Source organism: Mesoplodon densirostris, chromosome 11 (assembly GCF_025265405.1).
Source record: "Mesoplodon densirostris isolate mMesDen1 chromosome 11, mMesDen1 primary haplotype, whole genome shotgun sequence".
In the NCBI taxonomy this organism is placed as follows: domain Eukaryota; kingdom Metazoa; phylum Chordata; class Mammalia; order Artiodactyla; family Ziphiidae; genus Mesoplodon; species Mesoplodon densirostris.
This window is the reverse complement of record NC_082671.1, coordinates 68,858,005-68,871,378: the sequence shown is the minus strand read 5'-3', so window position 1 is coordinate 68,871,378 and position 13,374 is coordinate 68,858,005. Positions and strand designations below refer to the sequence as shown.

Genomic DNA, 13,374 nt, shown 5'->3' with positions numbered 1-13,374 from the left:
AATGCGGTTACACAACAGCTTGTATCAGGAGACGAAACAAGGGCAGTGATCCCACTGAAGCTACAGGGGGTGGGGATTTGGGATGGTAAAATGTTAATTACCCGAGACGGAATGCAGGCTATCGTCCAGCACTGTGCTCCTGGAGATCATTTCAGTCCCAGAGCCTGGGGCCGGCTCTCTGGCAGTGGGTCCTAAGCATTCTGCCCTCCCCTGGCTGGAATGTTGGATTCACTTTGCTGAAAGCGGCCACAGAGAAAGAATCCAATGGCCACAAGCCAGGAGCACTTGTCTTGCACAGCATCAGGGGCTACTCTGGAAGCTATCCAGGAGCTGAAGGACTGTTCCATTTGCATACAGTAAATTATTTATTTCTAAACCGATTTATTCTTTTTCTCTCCTTAGACTCTCTTCTTGTTTCTGGCTCTTGAGGACTCTCTCAAAAGAGAGTGAGCTGGAGATGGATGGGTGTGGGTCAGGAAGGTCGGCTTGAAACAGAAGGCTGGTAGAAGTGTCCATTTATTTATAAAGCTGAGAAAATGAACATAAAGGTAGATAGGCTTCTGGTCAGGAACCACCAAGACTGTTTAATTCAGGGTGGGGAGGAATAGGTGCTGGAGAAGAGGATGCAGTGGAGGCAATGACAGCCTGTTCCATAGCTTTAGTCCCCAGCAATGTCACCTCCAGAAACTAACTGAGGAACTTAGGTTCTGATTGAAAGCTTTGGAAGATGTTGGGTTGGCTGATGGGTATGATTCTAGGCTAAGGGAAAGGCACTACAGTACAGTGAAAAGAGCGAAGGCTCTGGAGTCAGACAGACCTAGGACCAAATGCTGGTCTACCAACTACATTATATCTAGGTGACCTTGGGCAAATTTCCTAACGTCTCTGGAGCCTCAGTTTCCTAACTGTAAAATTTAGAGAACGTAAAGCTCACAGGCTCAAACGATAGTCCTTGTAAAGAACTCTGCATGGTTGGCACAAAGCGGGCATGCAATAAATGGTAATCGTTACTATCGTCAATCACAGGCCAAATGACGGGAGTCATTCAAACTCCCTAGCAAACAATTAACCACAGCACAGCGAATCCAGATCTGACCGACGAGCCTATTTGCCCAATAAGGTACCAGGAAAGAACTCAGTGGAGACAAACCAATGGCATTAGCCCTTGTTGTTGGACGGACTTCCTTGCTGTTCCACCAATAGTTTGAAGATTTGACTAGGGAGTGACATGCGGACAGTCCAATGATTCACAACCAGCCCACACTCAGCACTTCGGCGGGGATAAATCAAGGAGCCGGGACGTATAGATTCCGTTATTAGGCAGTACTGGATGGAGAAAGGAGCTTAGGGGAAACAGCGCGAGGGCGAGGCACTAATGAGCTAATAAAAGGAAAAAGACGATGGTTGTGCCAAGTGAGCTCGGCCGCCATCATGCTCTAGTTTCCCCTTCGCCTCTCCGAGTCTGCGACCGAGGAAAAGGTCTCTGGAATGCTGAGGGGGTGTGCCCCCGAATGATTGGCGCAGACAGCTCAGCCAATCGTAGCTCGTCAAACGGAACGCATTTGACCAATGAGGGACGACGGCAGCTGCGAGAAATTGGAGGGGCGGAATGGCAGCTTGACGGGCACAAAAGCCAGCCAGTGAGGGCCGGCAGCATCCTCCCTGCGGCCAATGGAGTGGGGCTCTGGGCGGGCCCCCGAGTGTTTGTGTTGTGGTTTTGGGGGAGGGAGGCGGAGGGGAAAGTTTGTTTATTTTGTTTTTAGTTCCTGGGGTCCCCGTGTTTCTCGGAGGTGAAGCGGGAGGGAGTGATCCCCCCCACCGAGCCCCTCAGTCCCTCTACTACGTCGCCTCCATAGCCTGCAGAGAAGCGGGGACCGCGCGCATCGCGGCGCATCGCCTCACAGCGGAACGCCGCGCACTCGGAGCCGGCACGGCTCAGTGGTAAGTGAGGACCGACGGCCACCGCCGCCCTTCCCCTCCCCCGCTCACCGCCCAGTCAGAGCTGGCCGGCCGGGTGGGCGAGGACGCCCGCGGGAGCGCGCGGCGCGGGGTCGGCCTGTCAAGCTGAGGCGCAGCGTGTGCGTGTCCTCGCGAGTGAGCGCGCGCGGCGGGGAAAGGGCCGGGAGGGGCGTGAGCGCGCGCGGGGTTGGCGGGGGTGGCGGCGTTGGGCGCGCGCCCCGCGGGGCGGGCGTCTGGTGGGTTTGACCCCGGGGCTGGGAGGGACGCGGGCGACATCCGCTCGCGGGGAAGGGGCGCCCCGAATGGCCGGGCCGGGACCGGCAGACGAGCGCGACTCCGGGCGTCACGCGCCGGCAGGTGTGAGCTGGGGGAGGGCTTCCGGGTGGGCTGGTCGAGTCGAGTTCGCTTCCCGTCGCCGGGGGACCTCGGGGCAGGGAGGGGTCCCCGCGGAGAGCTGAGGCCCGCGGAGGCGCGTCGGGGCCCCTGCCTGGCGGTGGCAGAGCGGGGTGGCAGGCCTCGGAGCCTTCCCGTCCCCACCTGTGTGCAGGACCTGCGTGACGGAGTGAATGCGTTCCCCTGCTCCCGCTCCCGCCCCCACCCCTCACCCCAGAGCCGTGCGTGTGTGGCCACCTTCGAGAGAAGATTCAACCTCCTCGGGGAAAGGAGGGCGAGGGGAATATCAGCGGACGACCAGCCCGAAGTGTTTTCTGCATTCCCTGGTCCTGCGCCCTTTGGTTTCAAACTAGTGGGTTTCCACAGTGGGCTTAAATGCACTATAGTGGCTGAAGACACCCAGTAAAGGTAGCCTCTTGTCAGGCTCCTTAAGGACCAGCCCATCCTCAGTTCTTTGGGCACCGAGAACTAGTCTGGGTCTTTTCAGGCTCCTTGCTTTCTCATGTATCTTTTGGCTGTTTTGTTACTTTTTAGCGTCTGTGCTAGAGGTTGAAGCGAGGGATAAGGTGAATTTCAAGTTGGCCATTTGCTTACAATATAAGCAAAATTATACAGCAAAATTGGCCAGAGATGTTTCCCCATGGTCAGTGAATAAAACGTCATTAATTACTGTCCCCCCCCCCCCCAGCAGTTAAGGAAACAGAAATGAGTTGTATAGAAATCTTACATCTTAGCATTTTGTGCAGGTTTAACAATAGAGGCTATTTCCTTCCTGGTTGTGGGGAATTACAATAGGATGATAGTTTCCTATTGATTTGGAGAAGCATCTTGGCTTTGAAACTATGTTTATTCTTTTGCTAGTGTTTTGTAAATGCCTCTTAAAAAGCAGAACTTTTAGAACATTGACAACTCTACAAGTGTGCAGTGTCACACTAGGTAGGTAGTAGGAGAGATGTGAATGTAGTAGGTCCATACACTAAGGCAAGTATCCAGATCACAAATCAGACTGGCTTGTTCCACTTGGGATGCCGTGATGATAATAATGATGCCTTTATAGTTTCTTAGTTCTTGACTGTTTTTAAGTGCTTGTCCCAAACATCATTATTCGAGCAAAATAGTTCCTGATAGGACTTAAGGAGAAGAAATTCCCAAGCTGTTTTTCTAAGGTAGCACATAAATGTCATGCCCTTGGGGAAAAAAGATGATTTTTTTCTCATTCAAATGGAAGCACTTAAAAATGTTTTAAATCAGAACAATACCATTTCTTCAAATGGTAGTAATAATGTTAAGCTAACTTTTTTTTTTTTTTTTTCGGTACGTGGGCCTCTCACTGTTGTGGCCTCTCCCGTTGCGGAGCACAGGCTCCCGACGCGCAGGCTCAGCGGCCATGGCTCACGGGCCCAGCCGCTCCGCGGCATGTGGGATCTTCCCGGACCGGGGCACGAACCCGTGTCCCCTGCATCGGCAGGCGGACTCTCAACCACTGCGCCACCAGGGAAGCCCTAAGCTGACATTTTTTGCGTGTTTTGCGTATGCCAACCTGTTTATATTTTTACCTAATTCTTAAGCCTGCGGGGTAGGTGTCATTACTGTTTTATGGATGAGAAAAAGAGCCTGCAAAAGCCACAGAGCTAGGAAGTTCAAGGGCATCGGTTTAGTCTTAGTCTGTTTGGTTTCAAAGCCTGTGCTTGTTCCATTTTTCCCCCTATGTTATCCAGAGGAAGAAATGCAGAGCACACTGAAAAGTAGAGAGGGATGGAAAAGGGAAATGCTACTGATGATTACGTTCCCCATACCTAACTTAAGAATTAATTAAACTCATTCTTAGTTTTTAGGAATCGGGAACATTTTTACTAGTGTTACATCTAAGCTTTGCTTTAATTTCCTCCTTATTTAATTTTTATAAAGGTAAATTAAAATGTGTTTAATTCAGAGGTCAAGGCTTTCAGAGCCCTTCATGCAGATCACTCCAGTAACTTTGCTGTCGTGATTAATCCTGTGTGCTCTTCGAGGGCCCAGGCGTTATTCACTTTTGTATCCAGCAGGGTGCTTACTGTATAGTAGGAGCACAGTAAATATCAGTTGACTAAGGAACAGAGTTAAAAATGTCATGATTTCGGGTTCATTTTAGCAGTTTTTGTTTAAGGGACAATAAGAAAGTGAACAGCTCATGTGCAAAAGGCATGTTCTAGAAGAATACTTAAAGGGAGCAATTCATAGAGTCTGGGAAGTTTGGCTCTGCTAGTTTGCTAATCTCCCACTTCTTATCTGTTTGAGCTCCTGTGCCATTCTGTTCTTCCTTTCACCTCCAGAATTCTAACAGAGGAGGCTATACTGACTGCTTCCCTTCACTACTTAGTCATCCTTGAACCTTTGCAGCCTGGCTTTTAACCTCACCACCACTCACTGAGGCGTTTTCCAAGGTTGCCATTTAATTTAATGGTTAAATTTCCCAGAGCATCCTTTCGGGCTTTATCCTGTTCTGTTCTGTCTCCCTGTAGCTCAGTCCTTTTGACTACCCCACCCTTTAAAAAAATTTTTTTTTTACTTTTAAATAACATATAATAACAATGACTTTTAGTGTGTGTACGTTTCTGTGAATGTTAGTACATGTACAGATTCATGTGACCATCACCATAACCAGGATACAGAACAGTTCCATCACTCCCAGAAGACTCCCTCGTGCTCTATCCCTTTTGAGAGCCCTTTCTCCTGACTTCCATCCCAGAGAGAAATTAACACTAAGTATCGAACTCAGGCTCCTTTTGTTGTCTTTTTTTTTTTTTTTTTTGTCTTTTTCTACTCCTTGAAAGCGTTATTTACTTTTGGGATTTAAACTATCTATCACTTCTGTCTATTAACCTGAGGATCCATGCCTCATCTCTCTTCCATTCTCTAAACAACATCCATATACCTGCTGGAATTCTTCCCTAGTCCTTCATACCCGGTATGTTTAGAATTGTGCCTAACTTTGCCTCCCAGCTAATGGCTCCCAAACCAGCTCTTCCATCAGATTTTTCTATATTTTTTGGTGGTGCCATCCTTCTCCCAGCCTTGTAACCCTGGAACACTTGAAGGGCCTTATATTAAACTCTTACCCCAGACCAGCTATCCTGCTACTCAGCTACAAATGCTGGCTCCTGCCCCTCTGCTGCCAAGCCGGCTTCTGTTCAGTAGGCTGAGCAGAGCATAGGTGGTTGGAACACTTAGAACCCATCAGGATTTCCCTGGTCAGAACCCCTCACGGCTTCCCATTGCGCTCAGACCCGTTTAGGATTTTATTTTTCATCCTTTGAGGCTTCGCAAGATCTGGCCTCTGCCTGCCTCTCCAGCCTTCTCTCACCTTTTTATGGCCCACCTGCCTTCCTGACATTCTAAGACACAGCCTTTGTTTCAATTCTTTGAATTACCCAAGCCTTTTCCAGCTGTAAGGTTTTTGTACATACCACTCTCCTGGCTTGGGCTGTTCTTCCCCCCTAGTCTTTACCCACCTGACTTCAGGGTTAAGATGAAATTGTCTCTTCTTCAGAGAGTCTTTCCTTTATGACCTCATCCCATTACTCCCATCCACCCTTAATTAGGTCTCAGAGCTCCTGTTCTTTCTTCATAGCTCTCACTGCAGTTTGTGATTCAGGACCATGTCTGTTTTGCTTCCCATGCCTCCAGAGCCAAGCCAAGTATCAGGCATACAGCAAAATCTCAGTAAATATTTGCTGGCAGTGTTGTGAGTCTGGGCTTTTGCTTTCATAATTTATCGCTGTCTTGTAGTTTCCGGTAGCCTTGCTTTCTACTCCTCTGGACTTGATCCCGCCTGGTGGAGGTCTTGCCACGTAGAGATAGATCTGAAATCACTAAAGAGAACACGGATTTTGTTCTCTTGAATTGCACCTCCGCCTGGGAGCCTTTACCACTGAGCCAGTTGAGATCTAACCTAAACCTAAACCAGGGCTGGGCTTGCTAGTCTGCTGAGCAGTGCACCTTGGTTATCCAGGCTCATGTCAGTGCTTGCAGCTGTTACTCTTCCCTCACCTCACCCTGCTCTTGATTTCTTCCTCCTCTCTACACCCAGCGTGGGACTTCTAAAGACCTTGTATACTTTCCAGCTGAGCCTGCTTACCCTTTGACATTTGCTGGCCTTTTGACATTGACAACTGCCTCTAGTGTCTTGACGCTAGGGATTGCCCCCCAGGCTAGTCTTCCTGAAACAGTGCTTTATGTTTCCTGTCCCCTCCCCAAATCTACCACAAGCACTTAAGTTTGAAAACATTCAATAGTGTTTCATTGCCTCAAGGGATTAAACTCTGTAGCTTGTTATTTAAAGCTCTCTGGACTAGCACTGTGCAGTAGAAATAGAATGCAAGCCGCAAATGTGAGCCACATATGTAATTTTAAATTTTCTAGTAGCCACATTAGAAAGGTAGAAAAAAAGGGTGAAATTGATTTTCATAACGCTTTATTTACTTCAGTATATCCAGAATATTACGTAAACATATAATCAGTAAAAAAAAATTATTGAGGTGCTTTACATCCTTTTTTTCATGTGAAACTCTGAAATCTGGAGTGTACTTTTCATTTAATACATCTCAATTCAGACTAACCACATTTCCAGTGCTCAGAAGCTGCATGTGGCTAGTGGCTACCATGCTGGACAGCACAACTCTAAGCCTTGTCCTCAACACAGATGGAGGGCTATACCTGGGTAGTTGCCACCACTGGCCTTTTGGTAACTCTGTTCCGCTTCCCTACAACCAACTCCTTATCCAAATATGCTAACCTTCCTTGCTGAGAAACCCGGAGGCCTAAGACCATCACTAAACTTCAGTTCTCACCATCTCCTCTGAGCCATTTTAATGTTAATTTTTTCGTGTCATTGTTTTTTCATATAGCAATTATTTATTTATCAATTTGTATTATAATCAGAGGTAGTGTTAAAATATTTAATAACTGATAAGGCATAGGTATAGGTGCCTGATGAATTAGAACCAATGGCAACTGTGTTCTCATCTGTGCGTACCTGCTGAATTACAACTCTTATTGTCCTGGGCTGTGTTATTCTTGGCTTCCTCCATAAGACTGAGTTCCTTGAAGGCAGGCTTTTGTCCTGCTCATTTTTGCATCCCTAAGATGGCTCCTTACCTGGCCTGTATTAAGCAGTCTGTAAATATGTTAAATCAATGAACAAATGCTACCTTGTATTTTGTTTTATTCTTTCTATGTGCTACGTTTTATCTTTCCAATTAGAAACCAAAATATAAGTTCTTTGAGGACAGAGATCATGAATTACGAAGGACTAGATGGCAGTTTCTTGATTGTCTTCATAGGAGAATTTCTTCTGAATGAAGATTTGCTTTAAAAAAAATAACTATGTTTGGGCTTCCCTGGTGGCGCAGTGGTTGAGAGTCCGCCTGCCGATGCAGGGGACACGGGTTCGTGCCCCGGTCCGGGAAGATCCCACATGCCGCAGAGCGGCTAGGCCCGTGAGCCATGGCCGCTGAGCCTGCGCGTCCGGAGCCTGTGCTCCGCAACGGGAGAGGCCACAACAGTGAGAGGCCCGAGTACCGCAAAAAAAAACACACAAACAACAGCAACAAAAAAAACTATGTTTAGATATTGTTATGGGTTTTCAGGCTGGGTCAAAAAATGAGGTTTGACTTTAATTTAATGATACTTTCTTTTGTGGTTTGTAAGCTGGCTTCAAAAGCAGCTTCAAAAGAAGAACTCCTTGGAATTAATGCATGCTCTTCCAGTTAGGGGCATATTTAGTTACTGGAAAGGCACCGAACTAGAAGTTGAAAACCTGGGTTGGTTTGTATCATAGACATATGCTTGAGTACCTACTGTGTTCCAAGCACAGGAATGATTGAGAATTCAAAAACTAATAGTATGAAAAAAATGCAGCTTTAACACAGAGATGAAATGATTCATTCTTCCTAGGAAGATTGAATTCCTCTCTGCTCCCTTATACTTTCCTCATTTCTAGCATGGACTACACTATATAGTGTTCCTAGATCTGTCTCTCCCATCAGATTGTGAGTTTCTTAAGAGCAAGACTGTTGCATTCATCTCTGTATGAATGCACACACTGTACTGTGCCTGCCATATTGTAGGCACTCAAATGTTTGTTGAATAAATATCCTCAAATAAATTAGTTTTGCAGAACCTTAGTTTTTTCTTTTGTAAGTAGAGAATTCTCTGCCTCAGAGAATTGTTGAAACTGCAGCAGGAATAATCGTTTAAAACTACATATCTGTTCTATGTATGTTATACCTCAAATACACAACATGTTATACCTCAAATACACAACTAAAAACAAGTGTAACTGATCACATTTCTCCCCTACTTAAAACTGTTAATGAGTCCCCAAAACCCTGCCATCTGCCCTCTGGAATATAAACTTCATGAGAATAAGCACCTGTTCTGTCTTGCTCACTGAATGCCCAGGGAAGACCCTGCCACATTTCCTGTCCTCCCCTTGGTTGCCTGTACTCTTGCAACACCGACCTTCTGGTTCCTGAAATGCATATTCCGCCCCACTCAAGGTCTCTTCCTTGCACTTGCTATTCCCATGGTCTGGAGGCCTCCCACCCCAACCCTAGTTGATGCCTCTTCAATCCTCAGAGCCCAGTTTATATGTCACTTCTGTAGTGACTTTCTAAGCATCCCCACCCCAGATTAGGAGATGTGCTGCTTTTAAAAATTCAGAGCACTTAATATAGTTGTAATTAAGTAATCATTTAATTTGTATATTGTTTTCCCTGCTAGAAAATAGATATGTGAATAAAAATACCTTGTCTGTTTTGTTCACATTTTTATCACCAGTATCTAGCACTGTAAATTGCACATAGTAGATTCTGAATGAATAGTTTTCAAATAAATTAAGAAAGAGAACTAAAAATAGAATTTAAAAAATCATTCTAATGGTTTAAATAAATTAAATATATGGGGGCAGGGAGGGGCTTTCCATTTTAGATTGTCTCCAGGTTTTATTTTTTTCTTAGTTTCTACTTGTAATAGGTAAACATTTTAATATTATAGAAAGAATATTGTAATGAAAAATTTTAATTTGTCTGAAAATTTTATCTAGTCATTGTAGAGTTTTTTTCTGTTGTTGTTGTTTTGGCCATGTTGCGTGGCTTGTGGGATCTCAGTTCCTGGACTAGGGATTGAACCTGGGCCATGGCAGTAAAAGCCCAGAATCCTAACCACTAGGCCACCAGGGAACTCCCCACTGTAGAGTTTAATGAGTACCTTTTTAATCCTTATTAGTAAAAATGATCAGAATGGTAATTCCTTTAAACACTTTTTTTTATGTGGTCGGGACTCACATGACTACAGTTTCACTGAACGTTTTGAGTGCACACCATGTGCTGAATGCTAGGTTAGCAGCTAGGACTACAAGGATGGGATGAGAAGAGATCTTGCTCCCGAGGAGTTCACAGCGAAGTAGGTAAGGCAGACACATACACAAATGAGTGCCATTTAGTGCAATAAGTGCTATAGAAGGCATATGGGGAGGAGGCAGGGGTGAAAAGGAAAGTTGTCCACACAACTGGAGGTCCAGAAAAGTGTTCCAGGGAAGGTGACACTTCCAGTAAGTCATAGAGGAAGAGGGCATTTCAGGCAGAGCGAACAGCCTGCACAGAGGCCCGAAGGAGCATATTTAGTATATGGAGAAGATGGCACAGTGGTGTGCTTTTATAAGGCTGGTGTTGGGGTACAGGGCCAGCAGCTGACCTACAGGCTAACCGTGTCATGTCAGACTCAGACTCTTAGATTACACTGCATTTCAGAACTGGAAATAATCTTGGAAATCATGTTGTGATTCCGTACATTTGAATTCATAAAGGCATTATAAAGTACCATTCAAAGAAGCTAATCATAAACCAGAATGATGCTTGTCGCTTCTAATTAATATAGTTGCTTGAGTATAGTACCTGTAACCATGCAAATGATTTCAGGTGGAGTTAGAAAGCAGTAACTCATTTAAGCTTATCTAGGAGTGGAGAGTAAAGGAAATGACCTCCAGATTGCCCGAGGCCCGTGCTGATCTACCTCACAGGGCCAGATACTGAACCAGTGAAAGGGATGAAATCAGAAAGGATTACCCAGAAGGGTCTCCAGGTACATGTACTGGGAAAGACGACTTCTACAGCTTGAAGTTTTAATTTTACTTATCTATAAGTCTTTAAGCGGTTCACTGAACCAGCATTAGTTTAATTTGATTCTCAACTAAAAGTGAAGAAAGGAAGGTTCATTGAATGGAAATTTAGTCCATTTTCATTCATTTTATACCTCTTTAGTTTAACAGCTCTTTGCTTTCATGTCCCCTTCCATTCCTCTTTCTCAGCCCTGTTATTCTTAAGTAGTGCCTCCTTTTCCCTAATTCACCCCAGCTCTTGCTATCTTTCATTCTGTTACTGTTTTTAAGTACAATTGTGAGATGTCTGTACTTTGTTGGCTAACCAGTGTTTCCTCGGATTTTCATATTCAGAACTTGATAGTTTTCAGAATGAGAGGTGATTAAGCTCTGGTAGTGCTGCTCACATTCACAAGATGATAATTGACCTGTTACAGTGTCGATTGCTACAAATTTCTATGTGTTTGTTTATTGACCTACATTACAAGGGGCTAAGGAGATAATGGATGGTAGGGAAAGTGATAGCAGTGAGTGTAGTTTAAGATGTTTGGAAAAGAAAGGAAGGAGAAAATGGGAAGCAGGGTGAGGTTGAGAAGGCACAATATCTTAAGGTAAGATAGAAAATCTGTTTAAAAGGTGTAGGAATGAGACAGGAGGGAAGAGGGTAGGGCAGAACCTTTAAAAGAAGGACTTAGCTATTGAGGATGTAACATAAACTGGTTAGAATTGATTAGGCCCAGGATGGCAGCAAGATTCAACTTCCAGTAGCCCTTGAGCCTCATTATACGCTCATTGTAAAACATGCTAAATGACACACCCATGGGCACCATGACAGTTCTGAGGCTGACCATAAAAGGGCAAAAAGTAGGTGGTGGCCCAATTCCTGGAAGTCCCCGCCCCTTCCCCCCAAAATAGTTGGACTAATCCTCCCACTCATTAGCTTATGAACCCAGTCCATAAACACTGAGCACCCCATATTTTGGGGCTGCTCTCGCCTTTTGAGACGGCCCACACTCTGTCTGTGGAGTGTGTTTTTCCCTCAGTAAACCCACTTTCACTTTACTATGGATCACTCTTGAATTCTTTCCTGTGCTAAGGCAAGGACCCTCGCTTGGTGGCCTATCCCAGGAACCCGCCCGAGACCTGGGACATGACCATCCTCTTGTGCCCCATTTTCCTGCAACCTCTTTGCAAAGGATATTAATAAATCTATTTCTTCCCTGTCACTTTGCCTCTCGCTGAATTCCTTCTGTGCCGAGTCATAAAGAACCTGAGCTGCATTAAGTTCTGAGATGAGCTGTGTGGTTTCAGTTGGAAGATCATGGGTTCAAGGTGCAATTTCAGGAAGGACCAAGGAGAGTGGAGTGACAATTGATAGAAGTTCCTTGTAGTTCCTCAACTAGAGAAGAGGGAGAAGTCAGGATTCTCTCTTGGATACCGTGAGCCTAAAACAGTTTATACTACTTTGTTTTTTTCTATGGCACTCAGCAGAATGATTTGCATATAGTAGTTGTAAGCAGTCTAAGATAAATCCACAGGATTGAAAGGAGATATTATTTTTGCTTTTGTTTTTGTTTTTTTGGCCATGCTCTGTGGCATGTGCGATCTTAGTTCCCTGACCAGGCATCGAACCTGTGTCCCCTGCATTGAGAGCATGGAATCTTAACCACTGGACCGCCAGGGAAGTCCCTGTAAGGAGATACTGACTGTAACTTTAAACTTGTTCCAGTTACCAGATCATACTATCTGTGATTTATGACAAATTAACATGTTTGTTAGTCCTGTATCTTGTGACTAGTACAGTTACATTGTATTCTTTCCCTAGAAGGGTTAATTACATGTATACATTTAAAATGTACCACAGTTTTTATAATGCTTTCTTGGCATGTCTTTATTTTAAAACGTAGTAAGAACCTCCAAAAGTGGGAGAGGTCCAGGCTTCCTAACTTAGGCCCAGGTCAGTATGTTGCAGGAAAATGGGACACACGAGGGTGGTCATGCTCCACGTCTCAGGCAGGTTCCTGGGCCCGGCTGCCACGTGAGGGTCCTTGGCTTTACACAGGAAAGAATTCAAGAGTGAGCCATAGTAAAGTGAAAGCAGGTTTATTTAGAGAGATACACACTCCATAGACAGAGTGTGGTCTGTCTCAGAAGGCAAGAGCTGCCCCCCAATATGGGGTGGTTAGTTTTTTTTTTTTTTTTTTTTTTTTTTTGCGGTATGCGGGCCTCTCACTGTTGCGGCCTCCCCCGCTGCGGAGCACAGGCTCCGGACGCGCAGGCTCCGGACGCGCAGGCCCAGCGGCCATGGCTCACGGGCCCAGCCGCTCCGCGGCATATGGGATCCCCCCAGACCGGGGCACGAACCCGTATCCCCTGCATCGGCAGGCGGACTCCCAACCACTTGCGCCACCAGGGAGGCCCGGGTGGTTAGTTTTTAATGGGCTGGGTAATTGCATAGACTAATAAGTAGGAGGATTATTCCAACTATTTTGGGGAAGGGCCAGGAATTTCCAGGAATTGGGCACCACCCACCTTTTGGCCTTTTATGGCCTTGGAACTGTCATGGTGCCTGTGGGTGTGTCATTTAGCATATGCTAATGCATTACAATGAGCACATCGTGAGGCTCAAGGTCTAATAGACGTGGAATCTTCCACCATCTTGGGCCTAGTAGGTTCTAACCAGTTTTTGTTGTGTCCTCAATGGCTGTGTCATTCTTTTAATGGTTGTGCCCTGCCCCTTTATCTCCTCTCTCAAGTATATCAAGGGAAATGTCTTGAGCATCTTTTGGGTTCTGATGGAGAGGAAGGAGAGAAAGATGAAGCCAAGGTCCTCCTAGGAGCTAGATGTTTTTCCTCCTGCGAAAATCTTGCTAATGGTGTATCAT

The 13,374-nt window shown here is 45.6% G+C and overlaps 1 protein-coding gene across 4 annotated transcripts in view; it reads left to right on the top strand.

Moving 5' to 3' along the window:
* Positions 1-1,752: 1,752 nt before the first annotated feature.
* Positions 1,753-13,374, top strand: part of TNRC6B (trinucleotide repeat containing adaptor 6B) — a 258,174-nt gene continuing 246,552 nt past the window's right edge. For 3 of the 4 annotated variants that reach the window (XM_060112593.1, XM_060112595.1, XM_060112591.1), the window contains exon 1: positions 1,753-1,941. The gene's annotated coding sequence lies outside the window, so the exon portion shown is untranslated. Of the gene's footprint in view, positions 1,942-2,014; positions 2,079-13,374 lie in introns of those variants that run through there. The other variant, XM_060112592.1, reaches the window with a different exon arrangement.